This window comes from Vombatus ursinus, unplaced genomic scaffold, assembly GCF_900497805.2.
Source record: "Vombatus ursinus unplaced genomic scaffold, bare-nosed wombat genome assembly UNPS02007284.1, whole genome shotgun sequence".
NCBI classification, from domain to species: domain Eukaryota; kingdom Metazoa; phylum Chordata; class Mammalia; order Diprotodontia; family Vombatidae; genus Vombatus; species Vombatus ursinus.
Genome location: NW_020947062.1, coordinates 8,227,330 through 8,242,544, shown reverse-complemented (window position 1 = coordinate 8,242,544; position 15,215 = coordinate 8,227,330).

Here is a 15,215-nt window from a genome sequence, read left to right as displayed (position 1 = left end):
TTGAAGTAATAACAACCGTAACAACAACTCCCATTTCTATGCTGTTTTAAGATTTCTAAGTGCTTTTCTGCCAACACCATCTCTGAGGCAGGGAATTTAAGTACCATTATTTTCATTTACAAATAAGGCATTTCATTTGACCATAAATGGGAAAGTCAGACTTGAACTATGGTCTTCTGATTCCAAAATCCAGTGTTAGATCCAAAACCCACCACAACCCCATACTGACATACTTACTGCTCTTTGAGGGATATTCTGAATGTGTGTGGGCAGATGACACTTCTTCACTTTTTTTCAGATGACAGTCCTTCATCCTGATGGCTGCCAGAGCAGAACCAATCACAGGAGCCTGGAGCTCCTATATCTCTGTTTGTTTTTTTTTTTTAATAGTACTTCAGGTATTCACTTTTGTTGCTGTTGTTGTTGTTCAATCCTTTTAGTTGGGTCTGACTCTTCATAAGTCATTGAGGGTTTTCTTGACAAATATACTGGAGTGGTTTGCCATTTCTTTCTCCAGTTCATTTTATAGATGAGGAAACTGAGGCAAATAGAGTTAAGTGACTTGCCCAAGGTCACACAGCCAGTAAGTTATGTGAGGTCAGATTTGAACTCAGGATGTTGAGTCTTCTTGACTCCAACCTTAGCATTCTATCCACCAGGCCACCTCTCTGCTCCAAGCATTCACTGACCTACCCATGATATGCTGGGCCTTGTGACCTACAAGGTAGAAGACTCAAGGCAACAAGCATTTATCAAGCACTTTCTATGTGCCAGGCTTTGTGCTAAGTAATCTAGATACAAATATAAGCAAAAAGAAAGATAGTCTCTGTCCTTAAGAAGCATACATTCTAATGGGGGCAGGCAATACACTAAGAGAGATGAAAAAATGGGTGTGGGGGAGAAGAGAGGGAAAGGCAACCTTTTGGAGGTCTTGGTGGCAGAGTTCAGAAAGTCAGAAGCAGAGTTGATAGGGAAATGAAGAAAGGTTGGCTTGGGACCCTAAAGTGGAAACTCTGGGAGATATTTGCCCATGGAAGTAGGGGTCCAGCATGGTGGAAGTATATTCCAGGATGAGAGGGCCCCAAGTATTAAGGAAGTTCCACAGAGAAGTTCTTGCCTTCAAGTATTGGGGGATTCAGTGGCATACAGTGGTAAGATGATACGTCGGGAATCAGAGGATCTGGGTTCAAATCAAGCCTCTGGTGCTCACTACATGTGAGGTATCACTTCAGGCAAATCACAGCCTCCTTGGGCCTCACTTACTTATTTGTAAAATGAGGGAATTGGATTCGTTAGACTCTGAGATCCCTTTTAGTTCAAAATCTATAGTGCTATCACTAGTCATATTTGTCTAGGAAAGAATCGTAAGCCCTACAAAGCACTTACAAAGACCAGAACTAGGAGTTCTATAAAACTAAATAGGATGTCTCATGTCTTTGTTTTGTTCCATGGGACACTTCTGGTAACAATCCAGGAATCAGGGAAGACATAACACCTCATTTATTTTGCCTGCTAGTTCAGTGAAAATTAGTGTAGGAAACAGGGAGATGAAGTCAAGATCAGTGTGATGACCTTATAATAAAAATAGCTAGCATTTATATACCACTTAAGGTTTGTGAACCTATTGAGTAGCAGAGGCCCTGTGACTCCAGACTTAGCACCCTTTCCCCTTCCCCACAGAAGCACAGTTCTTCAAAAGCACAGAGTCTTCTCCTTTCAGATTTGACTTCTGATGGTTTATGGGGGTCTGGCGGTGATTCTTGAAGTTGGTATACTCATGCACAAATCCAAAAAGGCATTACCAATAAAGAAAAGTGGAGAGTAAGGTTAGTGCTGCCCACTGGGCTACCTTAGGGCATATCTATCTATTATATAACTTAATCATCACAGCAACCCTGTGAGGTAGATACTATTATTATTCTCATTTGACAGATGAGGAAATTGAGGCTAAGAGAAGTTGATTTGCCCAAGGTCACGCAGCTAGTTAATGTCTGAGACTGAATTTGAGCCCAAGTCTTCATGACTTTAAGTACATCACCTATCCTCACTATATCTTCTAGATTCCTTATGACCAGGTTTATAATCATTGAGTCCTTTGGTGCCAAAGACCTCTGGCATCTTATAGCTTAGACCAATGCTTAAAACTTCCCTGGGGACACACACAGTCTAGGAAAATACAAGCATAAATACCCAGGCAGCACTACCTAAGTACCTAGACTTCCAATAGTTGAAATACTGTACTATTAAAAAGGTCTCATCTGGCTCTCTTGCCCTCTCTCTTTTCAGCACAATTAGTTCTGTACTCAGAGTGAAAAGGGCCGGTTTAGGAAACAGTATGCCAGAAGCCTGGGCTCTCTCTGATTTTATAAGCTGTCATCAGATGACGTCAAAGTAGTAGAGAGGTTGATGCCCTTGTTAGAACCATAGGCTGCAGCTGCAGTCTATCTATTCCCACAACTCAACTCTCTTGCCTCCCTGTTCAGAGGGTCATGATGTACAGAGACCTTGGAAGGGAAACCCATGTGACTGACCCCTGCTTGCCATGTTGGAGAGTTCTGCTTATAGAGATGCATTTACAAGTAGATAGGGGTCTTCTCCAGATATCTGCTTCTTTGAATTTATCAAGCTATTGATATGTTTTCTGTAAGTCCATGCCAATTCCTGGTATACAGTGGCATTTTATTTTCTATCCTAGCAATCGTTTTATTTCTTTAAGCAAGCAATACATGTGGAGCCAAGTGGAGCATGGCCTGCCTTTACATTTAATCTTTCCCAGACTTAAGCCAAATCTGTCTCCCCTGCTTAGAGGTAGCTTAGAGGTAGAACATAAAAGTTCCCAGCTGCCCACTTACTGTTTGACATCTTAAAACCCCCAGAGGGCTTGTTTGCCAAAGGCAGCTCAGTGGGTTTGAACAGCTTCACTCTTTTCTTTTGTTTTTCTTCTTTTTAAAAAGACATTTTAATTCTTCCCAAAGGAAAAAAAAAATACTAACTCAGAATGTCTGTCTGAATCACTTTCCTTTTTGGCAAAGGGATGTGCGAGCTCTGTAATTTTATAATGTCACCTTTAAGTAATACAAGACAGTGATCGTGAAATCAAAGGCATTACTCAATCCCTGGCTAGGGCATCCTTCAGCACCAATGTGCCCCCAAAGTGTCTGCACTCAACGTAATCTAGGCAAAGAGGAATTTCATTAAACAACTGTGTATCAACTCTGCTAATTTCCTGTTATGTTGCAAAGATATTTCTCTTAAAAGGGGATATACTCAGTATGTCCAGACAACTGGATTACTGATTGTACCTGAGATGGGCCAACCTGGAGGTGGCAAATTGGTTGAATGGGATTCCAGAATAATGATGACTGGATCTCAGGAGACTTGGATTCTACTCTTAATGCTGCCATTAACTCAATCTGTGCCTTTTGGCAAATCAATCCAATAGGCACTTAATGAATGCCTACTAATTGACTAGTAAACTAATAAACTTACTAATTGATTAGTAAATACTTATTAAGTGCATACTATGTGACAGGCACCAAGTTAAGCTCAGGAGATACAAATATGAAAAAGAAAGATAGTCCCTGACCTCAAGAAGCTTACAGTCTAACGGGGAAAGATAAAACACAAAAAGAAGGTGAAAAGTGGAGGAGAGGGGAAGAAAGTACCTAGACTGGGGTCATGAGGGAGAAGTCCAAAAGACAGGTGGGGAGTAGAAATTAGTGATTCATTGAGTATCCAGGGCTCCACAATTGATCCCTAAGATGCTGATACAGTGAGATCAAGAAACTTCTGTCCCGCCAGCAGGCCCCGAGAGAAAATACACTCATTCTGTTGCCATTTTCAGGGCTTCCTGTGGTCCTCAAGATTCCATCTAAAGCTTCGCACAGAGTGGCAGTACAGTTTAATGGAAAACATTTTCTATTTAAATCCTGTGTTCTGGGTTCAAACTCTTTTGCCATTGGTCTAACCAAATGTTCTGCCTCCTACACACACTGGCTTTTTGATTCTGGGCAAATCTTAACTTTCTGGTGCTCTGTGTAGGCAGCGTTATGACTTTAAGTTGCAGAAAAGGTGCTGACTTGAATTGGTAGGAGTTTCTGGGACAGCTAGGTGGCGCAGTGAATAGAGCACCGGCCCTGGAGTCAGGAGGACCTGAGTTCAAATCCAAATCCAGCGTTGGACACATAACACTAGCTGTGTGACTCTGGGCAATTCACTAAACCTCAGTTGCCTCAACAACAAAAAAAAAAGTTTCCTAACCTGTTTGTCCTATATATCAATGATATTACTACTGCTCTAGTCCCTATCCCATCTCAACCTAAGGAAAAGTACTTCACTCAGGGCTGAACCAGTACTTTCATCCGTAAAATGGGAATAAACATACTTATCATTCCCACTCTTTCTTTGATCTTCTGCCCTTCCCTATTTATAGTCTCTGCTGCCTATAAACATTCCGAGGTCTTTCAAATCATAAAACAAACAAATAAAACTTTAATTGGGTCCTATCATCCCTTCAAGCTTATCATCCTATCTCCTGTTTTCCTTTCACAGTTAAACTCTTAGAAAAAGAGTATAGCTGTCTGTACTGGTTGCCTCTACTTTCTCTTTTCCTACTCACTCCTCAAACCTTGGCAATCTGGCTTCTGATCTTACTGAAATCGTTGACCTTGGAAGTAATATTACCAGACAGTGTCTTAGGGAGTTTGTTATAGCAGCAGAAGACTATACCTTAGGATGGATTGGACAGGACAGAAATTGGGGTCAAGGAGGACAATTTAGAGGCTACGATAAAAGTCCAAGCAAAAAATGATGAGGACCTCAACTCAAGTAATGGTTCTATGGGTGGAGAGAGGGGATATATATATATAAGAGATGATGTAGAGATAGAATTGACGAAACTTGGCAAATTTGGTTATGAGGAGGGGTAAGAGAGAAAGAAGAGTCAAGGATAACTTTAAGGTTGCAAACTTGCTTGATTGGAAAGATGATAGTGCCCTCAATAGAAATAAGGATTTTTGGAAGAGCTCAAAAAGGTTGTTGTTGCTTGGGGGGAAGGCTTGGGAGGGGAGATGATATTTGAACATACAGAATAAATTACACTATCTCTGTGCCTTTATTTCCTTATTTGCAAAGTAGGGATGATAATGCTTGTAATACCTACTTTATGTGGTTGTTGTGATTTAAGAGCTTTGTTTCAGTCAAAAGATCTACATCTTAGGGGACAGCTATATGGCACAGTGGATAAAGCTCCAGCCTTGGAGTCAGGAGGACCTGAGTTCAAATCTGGCCTCAGACACTTGACACTTACTAGCTATGTGACCCTGGGCAAGTCACTTAACCCCAATTGCCTCACCAAAAAAAAAAAAAAAAAAAGATCTACATCTTCAGGGACAAGTATATGTAGAAATGGGAAATGGGTCATTCTTTGGGAGACCAAATACTTGAGTACCAGGGCAGGACTTCTTAGCCCAAAAGAAAGACGAATCATTCATAGGCATCTTAAATCTAGTCAGGGCTTAAAGCCAGTGGAGAAAAAACAGCCAGAAACAGCTTCTCACCTTGAGATAGGGCCAAGGATGGATGCTGTGGATTTCAGGGAAGGTCCTCACAGGATGCAAGCTATATTGCTTATAGGGGCTATAAATAGTGGGATTTGCAAATTTTGGATGTAGGAGGGAGAGGAAGGAGGTTTGGAGCCTGAGGCCCTGCAGTAGATGATGGCCCATATAGGGAGAAGTATCTCTAGGGAGCTCTGGGACTGATATGGGGGCTGTTCAGTGACCACTCCTCTGGTTTTCCATTCCTTATCCTCCTGATTTCTTCCTTTCAGATAAATAGTCTTGCTGACAACCTGATTTACTGGCAAACAAACAAGAGCAAGGCGTAGCTCCTAACTTTGCTGCTTTTGAGACCTTGTTGGGCAGAGAATGGCCATTTCTACAAATTGAGAGGCTAGATAAGAAATCACTTTTTTTTTTTTGGAATACTAAATGGTGATGTCAATATTTTACATTTCTGAAAATGATTTTTCCTTCCTTCCTTCCAGTTGTGATAGCAACTAGCACTCTACTAGTGGGGAAGAAAGCTAGCCTCTCTGGATATAGATATCTAGAGCAAAGCCCTAGTCACCACATGCTATTTCTAGCTCTACCCAAAATGGACAAGGTCCTTGGCCAAGGTCATGCACTGAGACAGTGAAAGAATTGGAAGAACACAGATCTCTTGTTTCCTATTATAGTGTTATCATTGGACTTAAGTATCCCTGAATAAGGACCAGTCAGAGATACTTCTGAGGAACTGAAAATGGTTCTTTTCAGAGATTGTTTTATTCTAAGTTTCCCTACCTCCATGTCTTGGCCAATAAAATGACCTTACATGCAAGGTTCCTTGTGAAATGAAACAGGGACTTACCTCCTGGCAGATCATGTCTTACAGCTGTGGCTCTTTCCCTTTTCCCCCAGTGTTAATTTCCTCAGGGCTGGAATACAGATGTTGGACATCCCTGCGAAAACCCCTCACACCATGTAGTTAGCTAGAATAGCTGCCAAACCTGGGGATGGGGGGGGGAGTAAGGAGGGCGGGAGGGAGAGAGAGAGAGAGAGAGAGAGCGAGAGAGAGAGAGAAAGGAAGAAGGGAGGGAGTGAAGGAGATACAGACAGATAGAGACACAAATACAGACAGAGAAAAACAGAAAACAGAGATAGGGAGGAAGGGAGACACATATACACACACACACACGGGCAATGGTAACAACTTAGGTCGCTTCAGCTAGTATATTTTCCCATCAGCTCTAGTCCTTGACTAAAAGCAAACAGCCTAGCTGAGGGAATTCTTATAACATTCAACCCAGGGAATTCTCACAAGTAAGAAACACTCAAATTCCACGTGGTGTACTTCTCTGTCTTCAGTGTTTGAAAATTCTTTCCTTTTATTAACCTGTTATAAGAGTCTATGTTACTTCTTGCTCATTTATTCATTGTCACGAGTATTTTTGGCCCATTGCTGGAAATGCAGAGACTCTTAGGTAAATATTCTGCACATGAGTGTCTGTTTGGACAATGGCAAGCCAAGAAAAGAGTTGGATCAGTGATTTTATTATTGTAAAAAACTCCCAGGTCAGCACCTTCTCTGCAACTTAGGTGGTTGCCTAGGGCTCTGACTTTTCCAGGGTCACTCAAACAGTATGTTTCAGTGGTAAGACTTGAGCCCAGGTCTTCCTGGCTCTGAGCCAGTCCTCTAGACACTCTGTCATAGTTACTTCTCTGCATAACAATAAGGAATAATAATAATATAGATAACAGAAAATAAATTAATGATTATCTATATGCATATCTACTTTATGATCTCAGAACCATTTTTACCTGTTTACCTGAACTGTATGTATATATACATATATGTGCATATACATATATATGTATATATGTATTTATGTGAAAAATGAGAAGAGAAGAACAAGGAGAAAGAAAAAGAGAGAATGAAAGAAAGAAAGAAAGAAAGAAAGAAAGAAAGAAAGAAAGAAAGAAAGAAAGAAAGAAAGAAAGAAAGAAAGAAAGGAAGAAAGAGAGAAAGAAAGAAAGATCTACTTTGATAGATCCATGATCTTTTAGATGTGAATGCTCTCTTCCCTGGCACAAATCATAATTCATCCACAGTTTATCATCTGGTGTGATTCTTGTCCATTTCCTTCCATAAATCTTCCACAGAGGATGTATATAATAACATTTTGGAAGCCTTCCTATGTTCTGGGGTCCATTTTTTTTTTTTTTTACTCTGTTGTAGCTAACAGTGTAACACCTGAATTGTCCTCCTGTCATTCTTTACTCTTGGTACATAACTAATAAAAATCCTTTTCTAGGACATTATTTTGATGTCTTTCATTCTACTTCTTTCAAGCAAGTCATCATTGGCAAAGAGCTGTGGTTACTAATGCCAGTCATGGAACTCTTCATTGCTGTTTAGCTCTTCTGTGATTCTTATACTTTGAATATTATGATTTCCCTGATGTTCATTCATCTAATATCACCTAGAGAATGTAAGAGTTGAAAAGATGGGGTTTTGTGTCAAGGAACAGACTGGAATATTAAAAGCTCTGCACAACATCCCAAAAGCATGGATGCATTCTTCCTTCTAGTAAATTTTGGCTCCAGATCATTGTCCATCTGAAGTAACTGTCTAAGATATGCGTATTTATGGACCAATAAACTCAAAGAGCTTTTATGGTTTGATAGAACTTGTCAGGGCTTGGCTTCTAATGGCATCCCCTTGAAGAATTCAGAGTCACCCCCACATCATGAGTAGTAATAACATTAAAAATGATGAGCAAGGGATGGTGTGGCACAGTGGATAAAATATTCATTTGTAGTCAAGAAGACATGGGCTTAAATCCCATCTCTGATACTACTCAACTATGAGATATGGGGCAAGTCACTTAACCACTCAGTGCCTCAGTTTCCTTCTCTATAAAATGGAGATCCATTTTATAAGGATCCACTTTAAAGAACTGTCATATGACTCAGATGGACTAACATATATAAACAGCTTTTCAAATCTCAATGGGCCATAAACATCAGCTATTATGCATTGAAATAATGGTAATCATAATGAAAATATCCGATAACACTTACATAGCAATTTCTGATTTACAGAGTTTTCAGAGAATCATCAATTTGCTTCTGGAAGACATCTCAAAAAGTCATCTAACTTGATCTTCCATTTTGCAAGTGAGAAAACTGAGGCCAAGACCTAAGTGATTTGCCTAAATTCACAGAGACAGTGAAAGACCCAGGATTCAAACCTAAGTCATCTGACTCCAAATCTTGTGCCTTTTCTGTATCTTATCTTGTTTGTTCCTCAAAATAACCCCAGGAGAAAAGCAATGTAAATTTTTTTTATCCTCATTTTACAGATTAAGGGAATAAGGTTAAGTGATTTATGGCTAATAAATGGTTGAAAATCCCAATTTTCTCACATTAAGTTCAATACTCTTTACACAACTGCAGGGAATTTGGCCTGACTCAGTCAGGTTGTTAGGGAGGGCAGTCACTGCTGAGAAATTGTAATGGACAAGACAAATGAGTCTCCCAGAGAGTCAGAGAGCATGGCTCTTAGGCTGTTCTTAAAGAAAGACACTCAGGGAAGAAGTCAACACTCTCAAACTAAATTATTATATTGTTATTGTTCAATTGTTTCAGTAGCATCAGATTCTTTGTGACCCCATTTGGGATAGTTTTCTGGCAAAGATACTGGAGTGGTTTGCCATTTCCTTCTCCAGTTCATTTTACATACGAGGAAACTGAGGCAAACAGGGTTAAGTAACTTGCCCAGGGTCACACAGTTAGTAAGTGTCAGAGGCTGGATTTGAACTCAGGTCTTCCTGACCCCGTGCTCTCTCCACTGCACCACCTTCACATAGAATAGCCTACCTGATTTGTCTGTCTGGATTATTGAACTCTGGCTTTCCTCTGAATTCTAAGAGAATGTGAGGTTCTTAGAATAATATGAACAGATGCAAAGTGGCCTAAACAGAACCAGACAAACAAAAATATGCACAGTGATTATGGTAATGAAAACTGAAAAACAACAACAACAACAAAACAACAAAACAAGCTTGGAACAATCAAAATTGAATGCAGCGACTATGGAATTAAAGATTGGCCTCAAATAAAAGATATGATAAGATGCCTTCCCCTCCAAATATGTATGTGTGTGAGCTGAAAAACAAAGTTATTAATAAAAATATATTTTAAAAGACTATAAACTCCATGAGGGCAGGAATTATTTTATTTTTGTTTTTGTGCTCACTTCACCTAACACAGTGTCTGGTACATACTAGGCACATAATATATATTTATTGAATTAAATTGAAATGAACTCTAAGACCCAAATGTCCTTCTAACCTTGTTTCCATCTCTGGATTCCAAGCCTCATGCTCCTTACATACTTTTTTAAAAAAATGTTCAGTGCTGTTCCTTTTTATGCCTCCCACTTCTCTATTAGAAGAAGATATTTATGAGCAAAGAAGAGATTTGGTGACTTACAGACACGTATACAGTCTATAATCCTCTTCCTTCTTATTCCTGAACCAAGTATTTAAGTATAGATAGGGATAAAGCTGGACCTTGATTTCATTGGCACAGGATACTCCCAGATTAAGAATTCCCTCTGCCAGTACAGGCTAACATCTCCTCTGAAATTAGTCTTCTAGAGTTGCCTAGAGCACAGGTGTCAAAGACATAGTCCACTGGCCATAAAACTCCCAGGTGGGGAGTTTAAAATGTAACTGGGAAATATTTAACAAAATGAATAAAAATACAATAGAACATAGATAACATTAATATGTGGTTTTCTAAGGCCAATGCATAGTCTATAGGGATCCTTATGCGTGATTTAGTGGCCTTGTTTATATTTGAGTTTGATACCACTGGTCTACAGTGAGGTTAAATGATTTGCCCAGGGTTACATTAGCCAGTGTATGGTAGAAGTGAGACTTGAACACAGGTCTTCCAGTTCTCTTTCTACTATGTCACTATAACTTTTGTGCCTCTCATTATCTCTCATGGATTTATTTACCATCTCTAGGCTAATGATGCTAAAATCTACCTATCCTGCCCCAACCTCTCTCCTGACCTCCAATTTCACATCTCATCTAGTAGACATTTTAAACTCAATTTATCCCCAACAGAACTCATTATCTTTTCCCCTGAACCTTCTCCCCTACCTCCTACCTTTCTTACTGTAGAGGGCAGTAGCATCTTTCCAGTCCCAGGTTCCCAACCTAAGTATCATCCTTAACTCCTCACTGTTTCTCAACTCCCCATATCCAGGCTGTTGCCAAGGCCTATTGATTTCACCTTTGCTATCTCTAGAACATTGCCCCTTCTCTCCTCTGACACTGCTACCATTTTAGTGCAGGCCCTTATCACTTCATGCCTGGACCATTGTAATAGCCTTCTGGAGGATCTGCCTGTCTTACGTCTCCCCCTACTCCAATGCATCCTTCATTCAGCCACCAAAATGGTTTTCCTAAAACATAGGTCTGATCATGTCACACCTCTACTCAATACACTTCAGTAGCTTCCTTTTACCTCTAGGATCAAATACAAAATTCTCTGTTTGGCATTCAAAGCTCTTCCTAAATTAGCCCCCTCCTACTTTTCCTATCTTCTTACAACTTTTTGTTGCTGCCCACTTGTTCAGTTGTATATGACTCTTTATGATCCCATTTGGGGTTTTCTTGGTAAAGATACAGGAGTGGTTTGCTATTTCCTTCTCCAGCTCATTCTACAAATGAGGAAATTGAGGCAAAAAGGGTTAAATGACTTGCCCAGGGTCACACAGCTAGTGTCTGAGGCCAGATATGAACTCAGGAAGACGAGTCTTCCTGACTCCAGGCCCAGTGCTCTGTGCAGTATGGCGCCACCTACTAGCCCTACAGCTTACTCCCTGCCATGTGCTCTTCAATCCAGTGCCACTGACGTTGTGGCTGTTCCACAGACAAGAAACTGCATCTTTTGGCTCTGGACATTTTCTCTGACTTCCCCTATGCCACGAATACTCTTCTTTCTGCCCTCCGCCTCCTGGCTTCTCTGGCTTTCTTTAAGTCCCAACTAAAATCTTACCTTCTCCAGGAAGCCTCTCCCAACCCCTCTTAATTCTAGGGCCTTCCCCCTGTTATTGCCTATTTGTCATATATATACAGCTTATTTGTATATATTTGTTTGCATGTTGAATCCCCCATTAGACTGTAAGCACCTTGAGGGCAAGGATTGTCTTTTGTCTTCTTTTTTTTTTCCTCTTTTTTTGTATCCCCAATATTTAGCATGTAGCCTGGCATATAGTAGCACTTAACAACTACTGATTGATTGATGTGTACATGTTAATTAAATTTTGATATCAAGTTCTTTGTGTAATTTCTTTATGTCCCTTTATCCTCTAGTCGTATGTTCCCCTTCTTAATATTTGAACCAAGTATATTTTATTCCAGCTAAATATCATGTCACTTGGTCTCAAGTTCTAGCCCAACAAGTTCTTTTTATTTGACCCTGATGTCATCTAATGGGTTAGGAATCCTTCTTGGTTTTCTGTCTCCTAGAAATTTGATTATCATGTAATTTATACCTTTACCCAAGACATTGATGAAAATCAATAAACACCACAGAGCCAAGGACAGATACCTATGGCATTCTATGAAACACCATTACCCAGGTTATATCAATCATAAATAAAGAAACCCTTTTTGGATCCAGCTTGTGCAGGCAGCTCGGAATTTACATATGATCTAACTCACATTTCTCCATCTTGTCCACAAAAATAGCATTAGAAACTCTGTCAAGTGCTTTGATAAAAACCTAAGTAAATTATATAGAAATAATATGTCTGATTATCTCCTTTATCTACTTGTCCAGTAACCCAGTCCTCCACCAAAAAAGGAAAATGAGAGTGTGCTAGCTTCACTTCTTCTTCTTTTTGAATTGCTGTCAAATTTTTTATACTTTTTAACTTAATTTTATTTTTAAAATATATTTTATTTTCCCCCAATTATGTGTTAAAACTATTTTTAACATGTGTTTTTTTTCTAAATTCTGAGTTCCAAATTCTCTCTCTCCCTCCTTCCACTGCACCCTAAGATGGTAAGCAATCAGATATAGGTTATACATGTGCAAGAATGTAAAACATTTCCATATTAGTCATTTTGCACAGGAAGATTCAAATGAAAAAAATGGAAGAAAGAAAATGAAAAATAGAATACTTCCATCTGTATTCAGACAGTATCAATTCTTTCTCTGGAGGCTGATGCTATATGTCATCATTAGTCTTTTGGAATTGTCTTGGGTCACTTTATTCGTGAGAATAGCTAAGTTATTCACAGTACTTCATCATTCAACATTACTGTTACTGCGTACGACATTCTCCTGGTTCTGTTAACTTCATTTTGCAGCAGTTTATGTAGGTCTTTACAGGTTTTTCTGAAATCATTCTGCTTGTTATTTCTTACAGCACAATAATATTCTATCATAATCATATGCCACTGCTTGTTCAGCCATTCCCCAGTTGATGGACATCCCTTTGGTTTCCAGTTCTTAGTCACCACAAAAAAAGCTGTTATAAATATTTTTGTAGAAATAGATCCTTTTTTTTTTTGGATATCTTTGGGATATAGACCTAGCAGTAGTATTGCCGTATTAAAGAGTATGTACAGTTTTATAACCCTTTGGGTATAGTTCCAAATTTCTCTCCAGAATGGTTGGATCAGTTCACAACTACACCAACAATGCCTTAGTGTCCCAGCTTTCCCACATCCCCTCCAACATCTATCATCTTCTTTTTTTTTCATCATATTTAGCTCCACTTCTTGACAAAGCCACAGTAAATCTTTGTGATCACCATTTTATTTTCTAGATGACTACTAACAAACTCTTCAAAACTTAAAAACTATTATTGTGTAGTTTTCTATGTATGTTTCTATTATACTATTACATCTATGAGAATAGAGCCTGTATCATGTTTAAACTTGGTTATCTCTTTTAGTGGCATTCTGTATACAGTAGGCATTTAATGTTGTTCATTTAGAGAGGAGGCTCCATACTGCAATAGCTCTAATTGAAAGGAAGGTTTTTCCTCATATAGAATCCAAACCAGCTTCTTTGATTCTCTCTCCACATTTTACAGGTCAGAAAACTGAGGTCCATAGAGTTGAAATAATTTGACAGAGATCATAGGATGAAATAGGTGCTGGGTGGGCCTCAGATCATCCTAACTCCTATTCTGATGTTATTTTTAATTCACATTTCTCTGCTTTAAAATGCCTCCAAAAAAAAAAAAAAACCACCACCTTTTATCTGTTCTTCCTGGAAGTTTCCTTGGTCTTCTTTCATGGTTAGGTTATGGCAACCATTTCCCTACATGGGAAAGGATGGTCCCTAGTTCAGGGTAATAATTGAGAAAGTTTTGTTCCAATAACATACAAATCTCTCAGCATCTCTCCCCTGAAAACTGGCAAAAGCTACCACCAATCCTGAGCAGCAGCTGTTGGAAGCAATTATATCCATTTTAGAGATGAAATCATCTCTCCCCCTTGATCCCCTCTCTTCTCTTTCCAAGGCCCATATCTTGAACAAATGTTGTGTATTTTTTTATTGTTTGTTTAATTGGCAGGATAGCTGACCATATAGAGTTTGATGAATGTCAGAAATCGGTAGTTGTTTTCCAGGAAAAGACAGTATAACATCAGTGTTGTTCTAGCAAAAGCTGTATACACTTGTCTTAAATTCCTCTCTTCTCAGTCACTTCTCATCCTTTCTCTCAGTCTAACTTCACACCTCATCACTCAACTCAAATTGTTTTCTGCAGCATGGGCCAAGATCTCTTAACTGCCCAATTTCATAGCCTTTTCACAATCCTCACCCGTCTTGACCTCACTGCAGCATTTAACACTATTGGTTACCCTCTCCTCCTGTATACTCTTGCCTCCCTAGATTTTTAAGGCATTTTTTCACTGACCTCTCCTTCTCAGTCTTCTTTACTCATTCATAAAACATGTCCCCCCTACTAATTATATGTATAACCCAAGGTACTATCCTGGGTCCTCTACATTCTCAGTTCATGACAGACAGAAAAGCCAGGGGATACATGGGTTTAGTAGAGAAAGTATCTGGGCAGATGGGAAAACCACCACTAATTTTGCAATTCTCTCTACATTCTCTTACTTGGTGACCTCATTATCTTTTATGGGTTGAATTATTATCTCTATGGGGATGTCTCCTAGATCTTTATATCCAGTACTGTTCTCTTTCCTGAGTTATAATTCAACTTTACCAAGTATATGTTGGACATAAGTACTGGGATATTGGCTTCTCAAACTCATCATGCCCAACAAAACTAATATTTCCCTCAAACCCATTTCTCTTACTAACTTCCTTCTATCAAGGGGAACCATCATCTTTCTAGTCATGCAGATTTGCCAACCACAGATTTATCTTTTAATCCTTATTTTTTCTCATCACACATATTCATTAACTTGACAATTCTTCCAAAGTCTAAGAATACAACATCTTGTGATTTTGTCCTGTTTTTACCACTGACATAGCCACCACTCTGGTTCAGACACTCATTCATCACCCTATTGCCTCTAGGATCAAATACAATGTTCTGTAATTTAAAATCTTTTAGAACCTGGATCCAATTTACCTTATAAGCTCATTATACATTCGTTCCTG